Source organism: Misgurnus anguillicaudatus, chromosome 23 (genome assembly GCF_027580225.2).
Source record: "Misgurnus anguillicaudatus chromosome 23, ASM2758022v2, whole genome shotgun sequence".
Taxonomy (NCBI): domain Eukaryota; kingdom Metazoa; phylum Chordata; class Actinopteri; order Cypriniformes; family Cobitidae; genus Misgurnus; species Misgurnus anguillicaudatus.
In genome coordinates, this window is record NC_073359.2 from 2235564 (window position 1) to 2253951 (window position 18388).

At 36.4% G+C, this 18388-nt stretch overlaps 1 protein-coding gene across 1 annotated transcript in view; it reads left to right on the forward strand.

Moving 5' to 3' along the window:
- Positions 1–954: 954 nt before the first annotated feature.
- Positions 955–18388, forward strand: part of LOC129452787 (semaphorin-3D) — a 74410-nt gene continuing 56976 nt past the window's right edge. The window contains exon 1 of the mRNA XM_055216812.2: positions 955–1112. The gene's annotated coding sequence lies outside the window, so the exon portion shown is untranslated. The remainder of the gene's footprint in view (positions 1113–18388) is intronic.

Here is an 18388-nt window from a genome sequence, read left to right on the forward strand (position 1 = left end):
AGGTCAGGTTTTAAAATGATAATATTTCCTATAAACAAAAAAAGTTAAAGCAGAATATATTATTTAAAACAGAATAATAATTATAAATAAATAAATTTGAAGTGCCAATGAAACATTTAGCTGAACATTAGCATCCTTAATTTTATCTTTGAATTATGTTAAAATTATCAGTTTGATGAATTCCTATTTAAATGTATTTAAATAATAATACTTTGAATAAAATTATATTATTTTGAGAGCCATTAATTCGCTGCAGTACCGCTGTGAGTCCACTAGGTGTCGTGGACTGCATGTTGGTTTTCAGAATAACTATATATGTCCAGTGTGAGTTGTAAACATTTAAAATGTAAATACTATTAAAACTTGACCTTGTTGAATTATATTATGCTACCATATTACACTGTCATTGAGACGTGTGTTTTGGTCATTTGAAGATCCCTGTTACCAATAAGTATTAATATATGAGGCTGTTTTAAATGCATTGTTGTCTATTATTTAATTTTCAAGTGCATGCTTGACATTCTGAAGTATTAGCACATGGTCCCACAATATCACTTAAGAGACTGTCTTATTGTTATTGCATTATTATTGTTGTTATTTTTTTTAAACAACATCAAGACAGAATCAACGTCACTTTACATCAATAACTATTAAGTGCAGTCAATGTGATTTTTTATTTTAAGTTATTTTTATGTAAAGCCACGTGTACTAGAAATGTCTCATTAATTTCACATTGGCTTGAAGCAGGATGCACTGGCTTCTTATCCAGAGTAAGTCACCTGTTTTCCTCAAGCTGAAACGCGTTAAAACTAAAGTATAAACTTTTTGGCGCATAAACTGAACACCTGCATGAACAGCACTCATAAATAATGCGTTAGATAGGATATAAGTCTGATGTTAAAAGCGACTCTGACTCGGACTGCTGAAGAGAAGGGGGCGTGGCTCGTCTCCAGCAATTCAGACGCGCGCTGCGCGGTTTGTTGATAGTGCGTGAATGAGGCGCGCGAGCATCACTGCGCATCTTTACACTTCTGTCAGATAAGTTGACATTTCATCAATAAAGTGGAATAACAGTCTGAAGAACGAGGAAAGAGAGGAGAAAATAACACTCGGTAGGTTTTAAAAACTTGTTTTTGTCCTTCTGTCATGTGTAAATTGCGGTATTGCGAAATTATGATATCATTAGCAATACTTTGATTACCACGGTAACGTTACTTAATTATTACGATATTTATGTACTACTGAATTTATTTCATCGTACTTAGTCAAGTGATTGCCCTTACGAAAATTAAACATATTTTTTTGTGGTAAAAGTGTAGTAAGTTAATCATGTTTATTGGTGTATTGTTGATTAGCAAAACCATGGTTTTACTACAGTAACCATCGTTTACAAAACAATGGTTATTTTGTGATTATAGTAACAATGATGTTTTTGGATAACTGTAGTAAAACCATAGTTATTTTGTGGTAACCATGGTTTTACTACAGTAACCATGTTTTTTTGTTTTAACTGTAACCATGGTTAATTTTTCGTAAGGGTTGTTTGATTAAACATATTGTTTACCTAATATGCTATGACTAATAATGTTTTTCCCTACTGTAGCCTACTTCAAATAATTTAACCATAGGTTTACTACAGTAATAAACATGTTTACTCAGTTAAACCATTTTTGTTGTAGTAAAACCATGGGTTTGCCAATGGTATAATACGCCAAAAACCATAGTTACTACAAAACATGGGTTAATCTTGGTAAAGGTACAGGTGTAAGTGTGCTTTTACAGGTGTACACTAAAATTAACCATGCTCTTTTATTTTTTGTATGCCATAATTTATATCTGCTGGCCAACAGATGTAACATATTTAGGCATATTTGAGCAGTTTTGTTTCAAATAAGCTAGTAAATTATTAAAAGTAAGTTTAACTATTTCGCTACAAACTGTACATGGTTGAGTTGGGACAGGATGGAAACTGAATCTTACATTTTTTGGACGTCATTGATGTTCATTCATTGTCCCCTGACTCTTTTCCTTTTCCTGTTTGGTGGTCTACATATTGTTTTGATTTGTTTGTTTCCGCCTTTGTACGCACTGTAAATTTCCTCTTTTATATACATATAAATATATATATATATATACATAATTTCTAAGATTAGCATGGATTATATAATGGCATAAAGATATTTAGTATCATGCATTGTCACTTAAAGTTAAAACTAAAAGTTTTTTATTATTATTTTTCATTTATGACTAGACACTATATTAGATTTATTACACGCCTGCTTACCATCTTTACCACATAAGGTTTGATTTGAAGCCTGATGGATTGCGCTGTGGAGATTTTGAAAGCTCTGATCTGATAGCGGGTGCATGTTCTTGTTAAAGGGAGTTTATGTTTCACACCCCTTCACAGCACTTGAAAGGCAGAGGTGAAGCGGACAGATGTGTGTGCGTTCTGGTTTTGGGAGGGGTCATCACGTAGAAGCCATATGAGAAAAGCCAGGCGGTGATTGTGAGACCTTTATCTTTGCTGGCCAGCACTGAAACCCAAAGCTATTGTTGTTTTATCGGGAGTGAGCTTTGTTCTTCTGGTAACAATAGCTGGACTCAATGGGAACAGTTATATAGTACGATCTGTCCAATAGTGTACATGAAGTTCTTGGATTTACAAGTCATTTTAACTGTATTGACTAGTGGTGCGTTGCTGTAACTAATAAAATAAAGTTGACATAACTAAAGCAATTTCAACTTGATTTATTAAAGGGATAGTTTAAACACAAAAGAAGATATTTTGAGAAATGATGGTAAACACACAGCTTTAGTGTCCATTGACTTCCATAGTAGGAATAAAAAAATATGATGGAATTTAATGGGTACCGTCAACTGTGTGCTTACCATCATTTATCAAAATATTTTCTTCATTGTTTATCACAATACTCACAAAATATTTTTTTTTCTTACTATGGAAGTCAATGATCACTATCTGTTGTGTTTTTACCATCATTTATTAAAATATCTTCTTTTGTGTTCATCGGTAAAAAGAAATTCATACATAAGGATGAGCAAATGATGACAGAATTTTCATTTTAAAGTGAACTATCCCTTTAAGTTACTACGACTCACCATTTATCGTAATAGTTAAAATGACTTGTAAATCCTAGTTGATTAAACTTAAAAATGTAAGTGCAAAAAGATTTACATGCCCATTTATTCTTTATTAAAGGGGACATTTCACAAGACTTTTTAAGATGTTAAATAAATCTTTGGTGTCCCCAGAGTACGTATGTGAAGTTTTAGCTCAAAATATCTCATAGATCATTTATTATAAAATGTTAAACTTGCCACTTTGTAGGTGTGAGCAAAAGTGTGCCGTTTTGGGTGTGTTCTTTAAAATGTAAATTAGCTAATCTCTGCACTAAATGGCAGTGCCGTGGTTGGATATGCAGATTAAAGGGCGGTATTATCCCATTCTGACATCACAAGGGGAGCTACATTTCAATGAGCTATTTTTTTACATGTTTGCAAAGAATGGTTTACCAAAACTAAGTTACTGTTGATCTTTTTTAAATTTTCTAGGTTGATAGAAGCACTTAAACATGGAAACATAATAGCACTTAAAGGCGGGGTGCATGAGCTCTGAAAGCCAATGTTGACATTTGAAATCACCTAAAAAAACACGCCCCTACCCCAATATAATCTGGAGCTTCTTTTGATAGACCCGCCCCACACATACGCAACCCAGGCAATGATGGCGGTTAGTAGACACACCCCTTAATGATGATTGGCTACAAGTGTGTTTTGGTACTCGACCCGACTCCCTTTTCCAAATTGTTTTTTAAAAATCATGCACCCTGCCTTTAAACATGGAAAAAGTCAGATTTTCATGATATGTCCCCTTTAAAACAATAAAAAGCAAAAATATTTGTAATCTGAGGACTTTTTCTGATAATCAATAGCATCTGTAGTATTTATATTCCATCAATGCTGATTTTATACATTTAACATTGTTTTAAAGTTAAGTAATGTCTACAATTGGTGTTGCGATTAACGTTTTAGTGTTGCTTATAAGTTGCCGTATTTGGTCCAGATGGGTTTTGTGGGTTTTTGATGGAAACATTATTACACAGCGGTTTCACAGCCTATAATGTCATTTATCGTAACTTGGCAAAAAAGAGCAGAAAAGATCAAAGTTTTGCTTTGGTGTGATATTCATCTTACCAGCTGAAGTTCAGGGTATCAGATGATATTTTATGGAGCTTTACGGAGGATATTCTCAGGAGACGTACGTCAATGCTGTTCACCTTTTCCCCTTGCGAGCACATGAATGATTTCACTTCTTGGCTCTGGAAAATCTGATATGTCGACGTTCTTTGTTCTTGTTATGCATATCTACAGATTCCAGTCTTTGCTTTGGTATGGCCTGAATTATTTCGATCTGTTTTCGATTATCGAAACGTCTGCGTCTGGTTTATGCACTTCCTTTATCTATACGCTGATCTGCCAGGTCTGTGCAAATTCATTTTGAAGATCATTCATCTGAAGGGTTTTTGTAATTTATTGATGCATAGGTCAGTACATATAAAGTATACTAGCATTTAAAGATGACATTTATGTGAATGCATTTATTATTTCTAATTATGGGTTTAATAAAGGCAATAACTTCAGAGATAACTGAACATTATTATAAATATTATGTGAACTTATTTTCTTAATTCTTTGAACTTAAACCAGCAGTCAAAAGTTTGGACACATTTGACTCATGATCTTACAAAACGTTTTGATTTAAAGTCTTACCTTTATTTAATTTCTTAAAATTGTGCCCAAGATTCTGGGGTAAACTCGAATCCTCCCGTGACCCTGCAGAGGAAATGCATGTTTGGAAGATTAAATTATACAAATTTTATTCATTATTTTTCTAACATTTAAAAAAATAAATAAGTAGATCTATCCAAATCCCTGATTGGGAGTTTATTAGTGTTGGTTTCAAAGTGCTATTTAGTTCACATTTTTGGAGACAGAAACTAAGAGATAAAAGCTCAGACCACCCAACAAGATCCACCGATGTCTTTGTCATTCATCATGGGTTAAATTAGTCTATAACAAACCACTGCGTATTTCTGTGCAATGTGGAAAATACTGACTCGGTCAAGAAATCGTTTTCCCACAGAAAAAGCTCATTTGCTCTCCTCGGTATGGAAAAGAAGATCTGGATGCCAACTCATTTAAAATATGCCTCATGCTTGTTTATTATTGTGTAGTTTGGGATGAATGTACAAGCTGAAGGATTAGATGGCGTGTTTAATGATGAGGTGATGGACTGCAATTATGCCGTCTGTCTTATCTATAATAAACTTATTTTAATGGTTTATAAGAGTGCACCTCTTAAATGAAAACCCAGGATCATAAATAAATTGGATTAAAAGTGTCAGCAAGACTGTACTGCTGAATATAAGTTTAAACTCCATAAATCTGCCTTAAAATTGTTAGGGTGTGCGGTGATGACTGTCGCTGTTTTGAGTCAAAGTAAGAGAAGACAGACAGAAATTTATTTTTCAGTTTTGCTTTGAACAGCGCAGTGATTGAAGGCATGACCTCCTCGTAACATGAACAAAATATGAACAACTGTAGTAGTTTAATGAAGATTAATAAATGCTAAAAAACTACATTACTCATTGTTAGTTCATGTTAGCTAAACCATTTACTAATGTTAATGAATACAATGTTATTTTGAAGTGTTACCATTTGTTTTCCTAAACAAAATATGAGCCTGTAGCTCAGTGGTAGATCATTGCGTTATGTATACCACCTTGTAATGCAATGTAAGTTGCCTTGGTGACGACTTCTGTGAGTCGTTACTTAAAGATCAAAGCCAAAAAAAGACCACCCCATGATAATCTGATCTCTTTAGCTTAGGTCCCACCTACAATCTAATACAAGGATGCTTCATCACTGAACTTGTGGTAACCTGGGCAGGTGGATGTCGGGCAGTCGGCCAGAAAGCCGGATAAACTGTCATTATACTTATCTGTCTGTTAAAGAATTAGCTGTGTGGATGGTTCACCCGGCATCTGCGTGTGTTGGCGAGACAGCCGGCAACATCCCGAATGAATGACTCAATAACTCATTGTGGTGCCTCTCTATTATCTTAATTAATTGGACCCTATCTCCGTCAGTTCAACAATAACTGCGATCTGGCAAACACTGTACTTCCTTCCCACAATGCATCTGTTTTAACCTGCTGTCTGGCGCCAAGCACAGGAAGATCAGAGAAAGGCTGAAAATGGCTTCATGTGGGGGAGTCAGAACGGAAGCTCGGTCTAAAACACACAACCAGCTGTTTCGGCAAATAATATCAACGTCAATAAACCGCGTCATCATAGTCAAACTTTATTGCTTAGTCAAGCAAAATTCTGCTGTGTTATGCTTTCAAAACCCCCCAAATGTACATGGTCATCAATATGTCTGTCGTGAATCATGTAGCCTATATATTTGACTCCTTTGTGTTGGAGTGACTGCGGTATTGTAAAGCGAAACTGTTTATTTTTGTTGCGTTTTCGTGCATTGAAGGTCTCTTTAAAGTAGGGAACAATCCTTACCATTGTTTACTTGTGGGGTTTTATAATAAAAGACAGACAAAAATATGAAAGTAGGCTACTTTGATTTTGGCGTCTAGGTGAAACCGAAAGTCTCTCCGCCCCTCCGCAGCACTTTGTTTAGACTGGAAATATAGTGCTAGCAAGAACATCGCATGTATAAGGATAAATTTACACGTAACGCAAGTTTTTTGTTCAGTTTTAACATACAAATGACAAAACTAAACTAAAACTAAAAATGCTGTATTATGCAAGCCAGGCCACTAGTTGGCGATGTCTCACGATGTCTGAACATGTAATGCGGATGCGCATAACCTCACCATTTTTACAAATTTTTGTTTTTGTAGTTTACACAGCGACGATAAAGGTATTGTTTTCAAAAACTTTGAAACTTTAGGCCCCTAAAAGTTTTCATGTTGAATAACGGCCAAAACAAGTAATAACGCTTACGTTTTTAGCGGGACCCATATGTGGGTCGCACAGTAGAATTAGGTGGGTCGCACAAAGTCGCTTGGTTGTAGTAGGGGTGAATGACACAGCAAACTGTTTAGTCCAACAAATGACAAGCAATGACATTAATTCTGATATGATACACACAATAAAGTATTTTAATATTGTTAAAATTACATCTCATTAATAAAATAACAAGGAAAATAAAACTACTCAAATATCATAATAAAAGAGAAAAAAAGTATTTCCATAGCTCCAGTATATGTTATACCTATTTAACTCTTTCCCCGCCATTGACGAGATGTGTCGTCATTTAAGCATTAAAATACAAAATAAAGCATTTTTTATTTTATTTTACACTGCGTTTATGTTTTGATAATGGTTCCGAATCTGATCTCTAACAAAATTACTTTTTTGCTGAAAAATAATTCTTTTTGAAGAAAACACCCATATTTAAGAGTTTATAAGCAGAGAAAAAATATAGATAGGATGAAACGTTTTGTTTGTTTGATTGTTTATTTATTGTTTGTTTGAAAGGAGAGGGTCTGTTCTTTCATTTGATATATTTGTATGTTTATATATTTTTAGAAGAATTTTTTTTTGGAAACTTTTGTGAAAATTACAAAAAATGCTGGCGGGCAACTTTTAAAAAAAGCTGGCGTGGAATGAGTTAAGTCGTTTGCAAAATGAAAAGTTTGGGAACCCCTGATGGTCCGTCAGACTGCTTGAAAAATCCCATACTGTTTAATTGTTAAATTGTGAAGCTTGTCAAGGATTGGGAGGTATCCTGTTGCCTTTCTAAGCCATCAGATGTGCAATGTTTGACTGGTGGACAAGAAGGTATAAACTTTAGTTACTCTGTGTGGATTTGAAGGAAACTGACGTCGTATCCACTAAAAGTCACACTGAGAAAGTTGGTAAATGATAAATATGGAGAAAATTTGAGAAAAGCTCTAGCAGCTTTTTTGTGCACATCCCCTTATATTTTAACTTAAAAATTAAGTGTGGATTAGGTGTCCATATACTTTTCAAGACCATGTGGACTCAGACTGGTCCATTCCACTTCTCCACACATAATTTCGAGAAGGTCCCACCAGGAGCAAAGATACAACTAGCACCACCATCGCCAAACCACCACCCCCTCTTCCACCCATCTCAGTGTTTGGTTGGATGACCCTCGAGGTCTTGACATGTCAGAGAGCTCTATGGGGGAACCTTTCCTCCTGGTATGGGGCTCTTTCTTATCCTTTCAAACCGACTGCACTGGAATTCTTCAGGGCCAAAGAGCCAAAGATAAATCATTTAGAGATTATAAGTGAGTGCGCATCAGCAGATTTTGTTAGCATAGATAAAAAATCACCTATGTCATGGGATTTCCAACAACATCATTTCTCTTTTGTGCTTGCCTCCAGGCAGAAGAATTCAACAGTTTCGAGGGCCTAATAGGTCCAGTTACAAGATTAAAGATGTCCCAGTAATTTAGTACGCTACTCGCTTTCTGTTTCAGATTAAGTGTCTTTGTGTAAATCATTTACAAGTTATCGCTGAGCTAACTCCCGTCCAGAAGCGCGCTGCGAAGATATACGCTCTTTTAAGTGAGCAGGTCAACCCCTGCTGTTTCATTTACTGTTTTTAGACGGAAGGATTTGCAAATCGCTCTCAAAGGCTTAGCCGAGGGGAACTCGAAGCTAATCTGTAATTGCCCCCTATTTTTAATTAATGTCCTTTCAGGTCTTATGTCATGTGAGTTAAAACAGTTCTCAAACTTTCCTATTGAACGGCATTCACAGACTTCAGTACAGCCCCACTTTGGCATGTTGTTGCTGTAAATACATGTCCCCTCAAATGTCCTGGGAACATGCTATTGTACAAAAGAGTCTCTCTGGAAATACTTTGCGTAATTCAACTAGAGTACTTTTCTATATAATTAGCCCAAGACAGGCTGGTTTGCTATTTTTATGTGCAGATTTTGGTTAGAAATGTGTGGGATGGATTTGGTAAAACGAACCACTTTGGAAGATGAAAGCATTGTCAAATTAGAAAAACTATGTGCTTTTTGTTTTTCATATCCCAACATAATATACACTGTTCATAGGGCTGTCACGATTATGAAATTTGGTCAAATGCTGTTTTTCTACTGTATTAAATGGCTTTGGAATGTATCATGCTGCACTGTCAGTTAAGGAAAGCCATCTAAGGGCCGATTCACACCGGCTGCTTGGCGTATCTGTTGCGTGTCAGTTGCGTGGCGGCTGCGTCGCGTTTTCTGTGTCTGTACATACCAGAAGCGTGCCTGACGCGGCGCTGACGCATTGCTGTTGCTATAAGTGACATATAGTTTGCCTGGAAACGCTTCCAAGACGCTTGCGTGTGGCGTGAGAAATAGGCGTCGGTCCTATTCCTAGCATGCACGCGTTTTCGGCGCGGCTCGAGACGTGCGAGTCATGCAGGCGGTGTGAACTGTCAAACCTGCTAACATGGGAGCCTAAATAAAAATGGACACGCCACCCAGCTGAGACGCACACGCCACGCAGCCGGTGTGAATCGGCCACTGTCTCGTTTATACAGACGCTACAGCTCCCCCTTGTGTTTTTTAGAGAGATGTGCAATCATGCGGTGATCTGAAATCATTGCGATGAGGTCAAACAATCGCGATGGGACGATTATTTAATCATTGTGACAGCCCTAACTGCACATATAACAATTAGTAAGCTATTCGTAGGTCCTATCAAAGATCCTTTCAAAATTGTGATCGTTTCATATAAAATCTACAATTTTACAACTTAATTATGAGATTTGGAGCATCAATGTTTAATTTCAATCATTGATTTTACATTGATTTCAATCTTTGACATGATCTTACTCAATATTAAAGATATCAAGGTTATATTTTCACAGAATGATCTTTGCATTATGTAGTAAGATTTTATGAAGAAAACAGTAAATCACAAAACAAATAACCTGTGACTGGTTGCATAAACAGCAATTAGTAATCTGACTAACTAGCAATTAGTTAGGGCTAATCAGTCTTATTATTTGGATTTAAATTAGACCAATCTACCTTTTTATGTAACATACTTTAAACAGTTAAGACCAGTTTTGAAGAAAAACATTTATGACTAACATTTAAGACTAGTCTTAGACGTTTATGCAACCGGCTACTGGTAGTCACAATTACCAGGCTATGCAACATTGTGTCAACCAATTACATTGCACTGTACAAAAAAATGTGTTGGTTCAACTTAAAAAAGTAAGTAACCTGGTTGCGTTAAATTTTTGAGTTAATTTATTTAAAAAATATAAGTTAACTCAAAAAAATTAGTTTCAACTAATATTTTAAAGTTTTAACTCAAAATTTGAAAGCAACCAGGTAACTTACTTTTTTTAAGTTGAACCAACTTTTTTTAGAGTGTGGGGACAGGATTGTTTTTTTAGACTAATAATAGACATGAACATTGTTTTTTATTTCCATTTAGTGCAGAAATCTCCACCTTTTACCTTCAATAATCAATCATGCAAGAATAACGTAGACCTTGGGAAGTCCAGTTTTGCATAAATCTGCTGAGATTTTCGGCCTATGTGGGTACCGATTTGATATGAGCATGCTTATAATTAACCCCCTTTAGGAAAAATGGCAAATATGTATAAATTCTGCACATATGTAAACCCTCATGCTTTGATTAAAAGCAAAATTTAATAACGGGACTTCACAAGCACGAACCCATCAAAGAAAAAATGTCTTCTCTTTAGCATAAGATAAATACAGCATGCAAATAAGAAAGGGCAAAATACGCATGGCATTTTAAACAAACTGACAGTCAAAGTTAGACTCTAATCTGCAATCGAAATGTCCAAACAGTGGGGGTCAAATGGGAAACCGTCACAATCAGTATGAGTGCTGTGACATCCAGTGTCTAAGTAAGGTCACTCGGACCACCCGGGATGAAAACGCACATTTAATCGGTATCGTATTGTGATGAACTTGTTGACATTGTGAGTTTGGTCAGAAACGTGAGAAACCTTGCATGTAAATCAAAATAATAGTTATGCACAAGATCATTTCCGATAATTTTTAGTGAAAAATATACAGTAAAGCCATGAATGAGCAAATATGAGGTCGATTTACTTTTAATGTTAGAGTTTTCACGCAGGCACACCAAAACAAGTTTAGAAGAAATATTTATAATCATTATGCCTTTTATAGGTGAGGTGTTTCATTAACATCCGCTTAAAGTTACATGTGATATGTAAACTATTCAGCATCTCATACGACCCAAGCAAAAGACTTTGATTTCTCTCCACTATTTGCGTTTTTAATAAATAAACTTGTGATTTACACAGATATAATAATAACTTTAAAGTCTTTGTTATGGATTTTTGGCAAGGATGAGCATTGTTTGTTTTCACACTGAAACAACTGGTTTTAAGCCCAGCAGGTGTTGTTTGGACATAACTCATCTTAGACTAAACAAAAACCAAAAGTAACAAATTGTGTCTAGACAGTAATGTTTACAAGCCGTTAACTATTTTGTAAAAGTCTCAATATAAAGAAATCAGCTTCAGCACAACAGTGTCCACCCACTTTTTGGGATGAATCACAATATAGCAACATTTGATTAAAAAAGCAAGAAAACCAGAAAAAATAAAGGTGTCTTATTCTGTACCTAACAAGAAAATATATTCAAAAGAATTATAGTATGTAGTATATTCAAACTATTATAGTTACTGTCATTAAATAAATAAAATGTGATATTGTAGAAGTGTATTACAAAATATTCACAAATATGAGTTCACCAAAGAATGGAGATTTTGTCATTTATGACTCACCCTCATGTCGTTCCCCACCCAAAAGACCTTAAAACACAAATTAAGATGATTTTGATGAAATCTGAGCACTTTCTGTTCCATTATCGTCAGGAATGCAATTTTCAAGACCCAGAAAAGGGAGTAAAGACCTCATTACAGTAAAATAGTGTAGTCCATGTGACAACAGTGGTTCAATCTTCAATTCACGAAGTGGCAAGAATATGTTTTGTGCTCATAAAGTCAGTTTTTTTTAAACAAAAGCAGCTCATGCATGCGTTAAACACAAGTGTCGTGCATCAGCCATAGACATATATACATAGATGCAACCCTGCAGGAAAAAACAGCATAGACCAGCATAGCTGTTCATACCAGCAAGACCAGCATATGTTGTGTTTTGGTGCTGGTTTCACCAGCTAAACCAGCATAGACCAGCATGGGAATTATGCTGGTCTATGCTGTTTTTTTCCAGCGGGAAAGCTGTTTATGGTTAAGTATATTTGGCTGTCATTTAAAACACATGAGTGTGCTGGTTTCATCAAGAATTAAAATAAAAACTGGTGAGTCTTAACAATTAGGGCTGTCACAATGATTAAATAATCGTCTCATTGTGATTGTTTGACCTCATCCCGATGAATTCAGATCACCGCAATGATTGCACCTCTCTTTAAAAACACAAGGGGGAGCTGCAGCGCCTGTATAAACAAGCCATTAGATACATGTGTACTAATTGTACTAATATGACCTTAGTAGGACTGGCTACTATTTAATGCCTGTTCTGGTATAGTCAGTTTATTTTAATTCCATTTTTATTTTCAGTTATTTTTCATACACGTTATTGTGTTTATTTCTTATGAAGAATTTTCAGTTTTTGAAATATATATGTGTGAAAAACAAACAAACAAAACAATGTATGAGAATTAAATGTCAAAGCAATAAAACAGACAAAAAGGACAGCCGATATATCGGGCCGATTTTTTCGAGTTTTATGTGTATCGGCATTGGCCGCTACGTGGCTGCTGTGTTCGCAGATTTTTTCCGCCATTATTTACACACAGGGTGCTGGAAACCGCAAGCGATTGCAGGTCATGTTAAATTTGTTAAATATAGTTTTTTTAAAATTCAATAAATGTTACTTTTTTAAATTGAGACTTAAAATATCGTCTCAAGAAAATTGGCAGCTTGTATCGGTCATTGGCTAAGGCTGATGAAGCAAAAATTGGTATCGTCATCGAAAAAAAAAATCCATATCGGTCGCTCCCTACAATTAATTGCCGTAATCGTCAGAATTTATTAATCAATAATGTCTTAAAGCTGTAGTCTACGATGTTGAAAATCAGCCGAGAAAGCCTGAGACGGTTAGTAAGTTTTAAAAAACTCATCCCGCCCCTCTGTGCCACCTGATCCCTCCCACCGGGAAACAAGCTGAACAACGTCACTCATTCAAGCTGTGATAACCGGTAGTAAACATCAGAACAGAGATTTACCGAGCAGTAAACACATAAAGCCTTGAAGGAATGAACAATTACAATTATGATTGTAATTGACGTTGTTTACTTTCACAACAACGTTTGGCATACGTTTCCCCTCCTGAGCTTCATGAAATTATTTTGTAAATATAATTACATTGACCCGTGATACGCGATGCTAAACGGCTAACATTCCAATGCAGACCGGCAGCATTAGCATGATGTTGTCAGACTCACAAGAAGATATCTATGTAACACCACACACAATCTTTGTAAATATAATTACATTGACCCGTGATACGCGATGCTAAACGGCTAACATTCCAATGCAGACCGGCAGCATTAGCATGATGTTGTCAGACTCACAAGAAGATATCTATGTAACACCACACACAATCTTTGTAAATATAATTACATTGACCCGCGATACGCGATGCTAAACGGCTAAGTTTCCAATGCCGACCGGCAGCATTAGCATGATGTTGCCAGACTCACAAAAAGATATCTATGTAACACCTCACACAATCTTTGTAAATATAATTACATTGACCCGTGATACGCGATGCTAAACGGCTAACATTCCAATGCCGACCGGCAGCATGTTGTCAGACTCATAAAAAGGTATTTATGTAACACCTCGCACAATAAAAGTATAAATAGATGCGTACCTGTTCAACAAAAAGTCCGCCGTGTTGGCGTCGGTTTTTAGCCCCAAATCTCCCTGAAGCTTCCTCCAGCGGTCAATGGCGGACCCTATATTGATTCTACTTAGAGTCCGGCGTTTTTCAATTTTTTTTACCTCTGCTCTTTCTTTTACAGACTTCCTTTTTCTTCCGACCTTTACTGTAGGGACAAGAAGCTTGCTGCTGTCGGTTAGTTTTTTTCCATGAGTGAGATGTTGCTTCTTCGCTAGCTAACATACACTGACACACATTTCATGGCGCAGGCAGGAGAGGGGCGGGGTGGTGTGCGATGGGGTGGAGACGCGAGCGCGAGGTGGATTTTCAAGTGTACGGGGATTTGATGAGAGCAGTTAACCAATGTAAGCTGTCCGGCCGGACAGTTTACATTGGTCAACTTATCTGCCGTCGTACACCCAATAGACTGAATGGATTTTTTTATTTCTTTTTTCTCTTCATATTGTTAGGATTTTACTGTAGAACCATAACCAGCATCAAAACGAGGTTATTAATAATGAACAATCTTTGAAATCGTAGACCATAGCTTTAATCGTGACAGCCCTACTAACAATTAAAAGGTGAGTAGCCTACACCAGCTGATGTTAGACCTTGACAGATGTATACGTTTTTGTTACAAATTAATTTCTTTATAATGAAAATGTTACTTCTGGAACCTGACTGTCGCACTTAATACAGATGAATGAAACAATCATCTCACATGTGCCAAATGTACCTTAGCTGAAGTCGAGTGCACATTATGATTTTAGACCCTGAGGGGAGTTTACAGTAAAGTCTTGAGAGGAAATCTCAGCTGCAGCTAATTGTCACCATCCTTTGCCCGGGAGCTTCATGCTGTTTTAAAGAGTTTGAAGAGTCTGTTTTAGGCAATACAGCACCACAAGTTCAGGAAAGTGTGTTCAGGGAATTGTGTTTACTATACACAATTGCCAGCAGCAATGGCCTGGGAATTCTTGGAAATAAGGAAATGGACAGGAATTCTGTACATTGTTTTCCGCTTTCCACAAGTTTCCTGTTCAATTGCTTGCAAATTGTTTAGGGTTTGCAGTATGGTGACCTTATAGAGACCTTATCTATATGGTTGTTTTTCTGCTTTTTGATTGTTCAACTCCCTTTTTGTTTCGTAATATGATCAGCTGTTTGGGAAGTATATCACAACATTGCATCAGGATTCCTCAGCTGCCTCCCTCCAATTCCCAAACCACAGGTTCTTGTCCAAGTATATTTTTTAAACATTTCACATGTTGGATATTCCCCCATTCTTAAAATATACAGACCGGCGGCTGTTTATTTGAATGTGACAAGTTGTAAAGGGCCGTGACAGTCGATCCCTTACAGTACATGTTGATTTTAAAGCTCCAGTAGTAAACGTAAGTTGACAGATTACTAATTGTTTGGTCTTTTTTTACTTTTCCCATCTGGGATACATGGCAAATTTTTGACAAATGCTCAGGAATAACAACAGAAGGTAATGGTCGCTATTCAGATGCTTTGTGGTGATCCTGGATGTCATTAAGGAGGTGAGAATGGGATTCAGACGCTTCGGAATATCGAAGTGGAATTACACTGAATTTCACCCGGCAACTGTAGATTAATCGAGCAGAAATTGTTTCATGTTGTGCACAGTTTACATTTTACAATGAGTCTGAGGCCTTTGTGGATGCTCCAAGGATGGGGTTGAAAAAATAGAAACTTCCAAAAGAAAATCAGGCAGTAAATCTTCCCTGACGCTGTGAACGGACATATCGTTTTTTTGACATATTACTCAGCACTGTGTTTTTACGAAATTAAACTTTTCTGCGCATATTGATTCCTGGCTGTAAATTGAGCAAAAGCTCAGTATAGGTTTTGAAAAATAAAATGGGTAAGTTTCTTTTATTATTGTTTCAGTCCAACTGCATGTTCACACCGCTGGCGAGAGCGTCAAAAAAAGTGCTCTGACTGCCCTGCCAACAACGCTATAGACCGTTTCATCGGACGCACGTGCGGTGACGCAATTATGCGTCTGGTCCGAACTTTACTTCTGGTTTCTGTTTGTTGTATGGTCTGACTAGTTGCTGAAACTGAACTCTTAAACAAATACCTTGTCGAAAATAACAAACGTTTTGGCTTCCTTGGTAATCTACGTGTTGTTTATTTAGCTTGTTATATAAACTACTTTAAACGGATTTTGTTGTTATTTATTCTTAGCGGAGTTTACCGGAAGTAAAATTTTATGTTGTTTATGTTGTTACTGCTGAAACCGTCTATAGATAAAGTGCAGTGGACGCTCTTGACGCTCGAATGCATTCCTTGGAATCATTCCCACCGTCCGATTGGTTGCCGCAGAACCGTGTCATAGCTCATTACCATAAAGTTGAGCTGATTTCAACTCTCCACGACGCTCACACTGCCCAAAATGTGCCGCCGACTCTCATTGAAAATGAATGACTTCTGGTCACTTTGACGCTCTCACCAGTGGCGTTATGAACGCACAGTAAGGAAGTTTGAGTTTCACTTAAACCACAAATATGGAATTTTACTGGATAATCAATTTCACTGCTACACTTTTTTGTAAAATTTTTATTATCTTTATTCTGAAATAAATTTTTTGACATTCTAGCCCCTGGGTTTGTTAAAATCACAAACCAAATTATGAGCAAGAGTTATGCGAAATCTTCAAAAGCTATACTGTTGTATTTCATCTTTCGTCTGTAAATGTAGCACAAGTTTCTCTGTCAACTGCATGAGTCAAGAGCAGACTTTTATACGTTACATTTATCCTTCACATGTGGAGACATGCGCACATAAACAAGTATAAACTGCAAGAAAGCCAGTTAAGTCACATGCACATAACATGAAATTGGGGTAATGGCCAGAAATCTACCCTTGTCGATCGGAATTTGCTTTAGCCATTTATAACCTTTCACCGATATTTTGTTATTATGCAATTACATGACTACCGAGCCCCTAAGTTGACATTGGAGCAAAAAAAAGTAAAGTTTAGTTTCGCGTGCGCACGTAAAACTTTCACGTGCGCACGTGAAACTTTCTCTTTCATGTGTGCGTGCGATAGTTTCACTTGCGCACACGAAACTAAACTTTATTTAAGTTTTGCTCCATGTCCCCTTAGGGGCTCCGTACATGACCTTACACCTTACCAGTTTATTAAGCATAATCGTAGTAAAACTTCTAGTTGCCTATGCATATTAATCTGGGATATAAGTATTTAACGCAGAAAAATTGCACACTTGACCTATCAACTTGAAGTCAGCCCGTCACATCAGTGCAGAGGACACCTGGATCCTTTCAGTCTGAAAACATCCAAAGCGTTCAGTACATCTGTCTCTCTTCATCTTTGCACTTCACCTTGGTAGATCTGGAGGTGAGGATTGCAGAGTTCAGCTGGTATGTGAAAGAGAGATGATTTCTCTGCCCTAATGATCTCAGACTTCGGCACAACAGGGTGTAGGTTGTTATTAAGATGTTCAGGATCATTGGGATGTTGACGTGGGAGGTGTAAGGGTGTAAATTTGATAAATCTCTGATGCAAAGGCTAAACGACTGAGACTTCACAGGTACTACATGACAAAACCGTGCACGGTTATTTGGTTATGAAGCAAACCAGATTTTCCAAAACTGCCCGGGAGGTCTATATTTTGAGGTGTTGTCCATATAAAAGATCACATGATTACTTTATTACAAATGAAAATAGGGGGTGAGTGCCACTTTTTAGTAATAAAAGAGATTAACAATAATTGGTATGGGTCGATAAAAGCAATTTTTCACACTATCGGCTATCAGATGACAGCTATCCTGTCAATTAAAAGAGAACAGGAAAATGCAATGAAATTAAGGTCTGTGTATAGAAAATGTAAAGAATTAATAGTTTAATGTTCAACTTTAATTCCCCGGCAGCCATTTATTTAAAAGTTGCCCCCCAGCATTTTTTGTGATTTTCAACAAAACAAAAGTTTCACAAAATGCTTTCTAGGAAAAATTTCTTCTATAAATATATAAACATAGAACAAATAAACAAAACGGGGAAAAAAACATTTAATCATATCTATATTTTTCTCTGCTATAAACTAAAATGGGTATTTTTCTTGCAAAAAATTGAAATAATTGCATTTTTGTGAAGGAATTTTGTTAGAGATCAGATTCAGAATGACTATCAAAACATACACAGAGTTTAAAATTAGTAAATAACGTTTTTAAATAAGGTTTTTTATGCAAATGTTTTCTCTTAATTGGCGAGATAACTCGTCAATGGCGGGGAAAGAGTTAATGTTCATTATAGGAATGAAAAACATTCCGAAAATTTTATCTTAAGAATTTGGTTAATATAACCACCAAACTATCGGTATCAATCTGAACAATAGGCTATCGGTATTGGTGG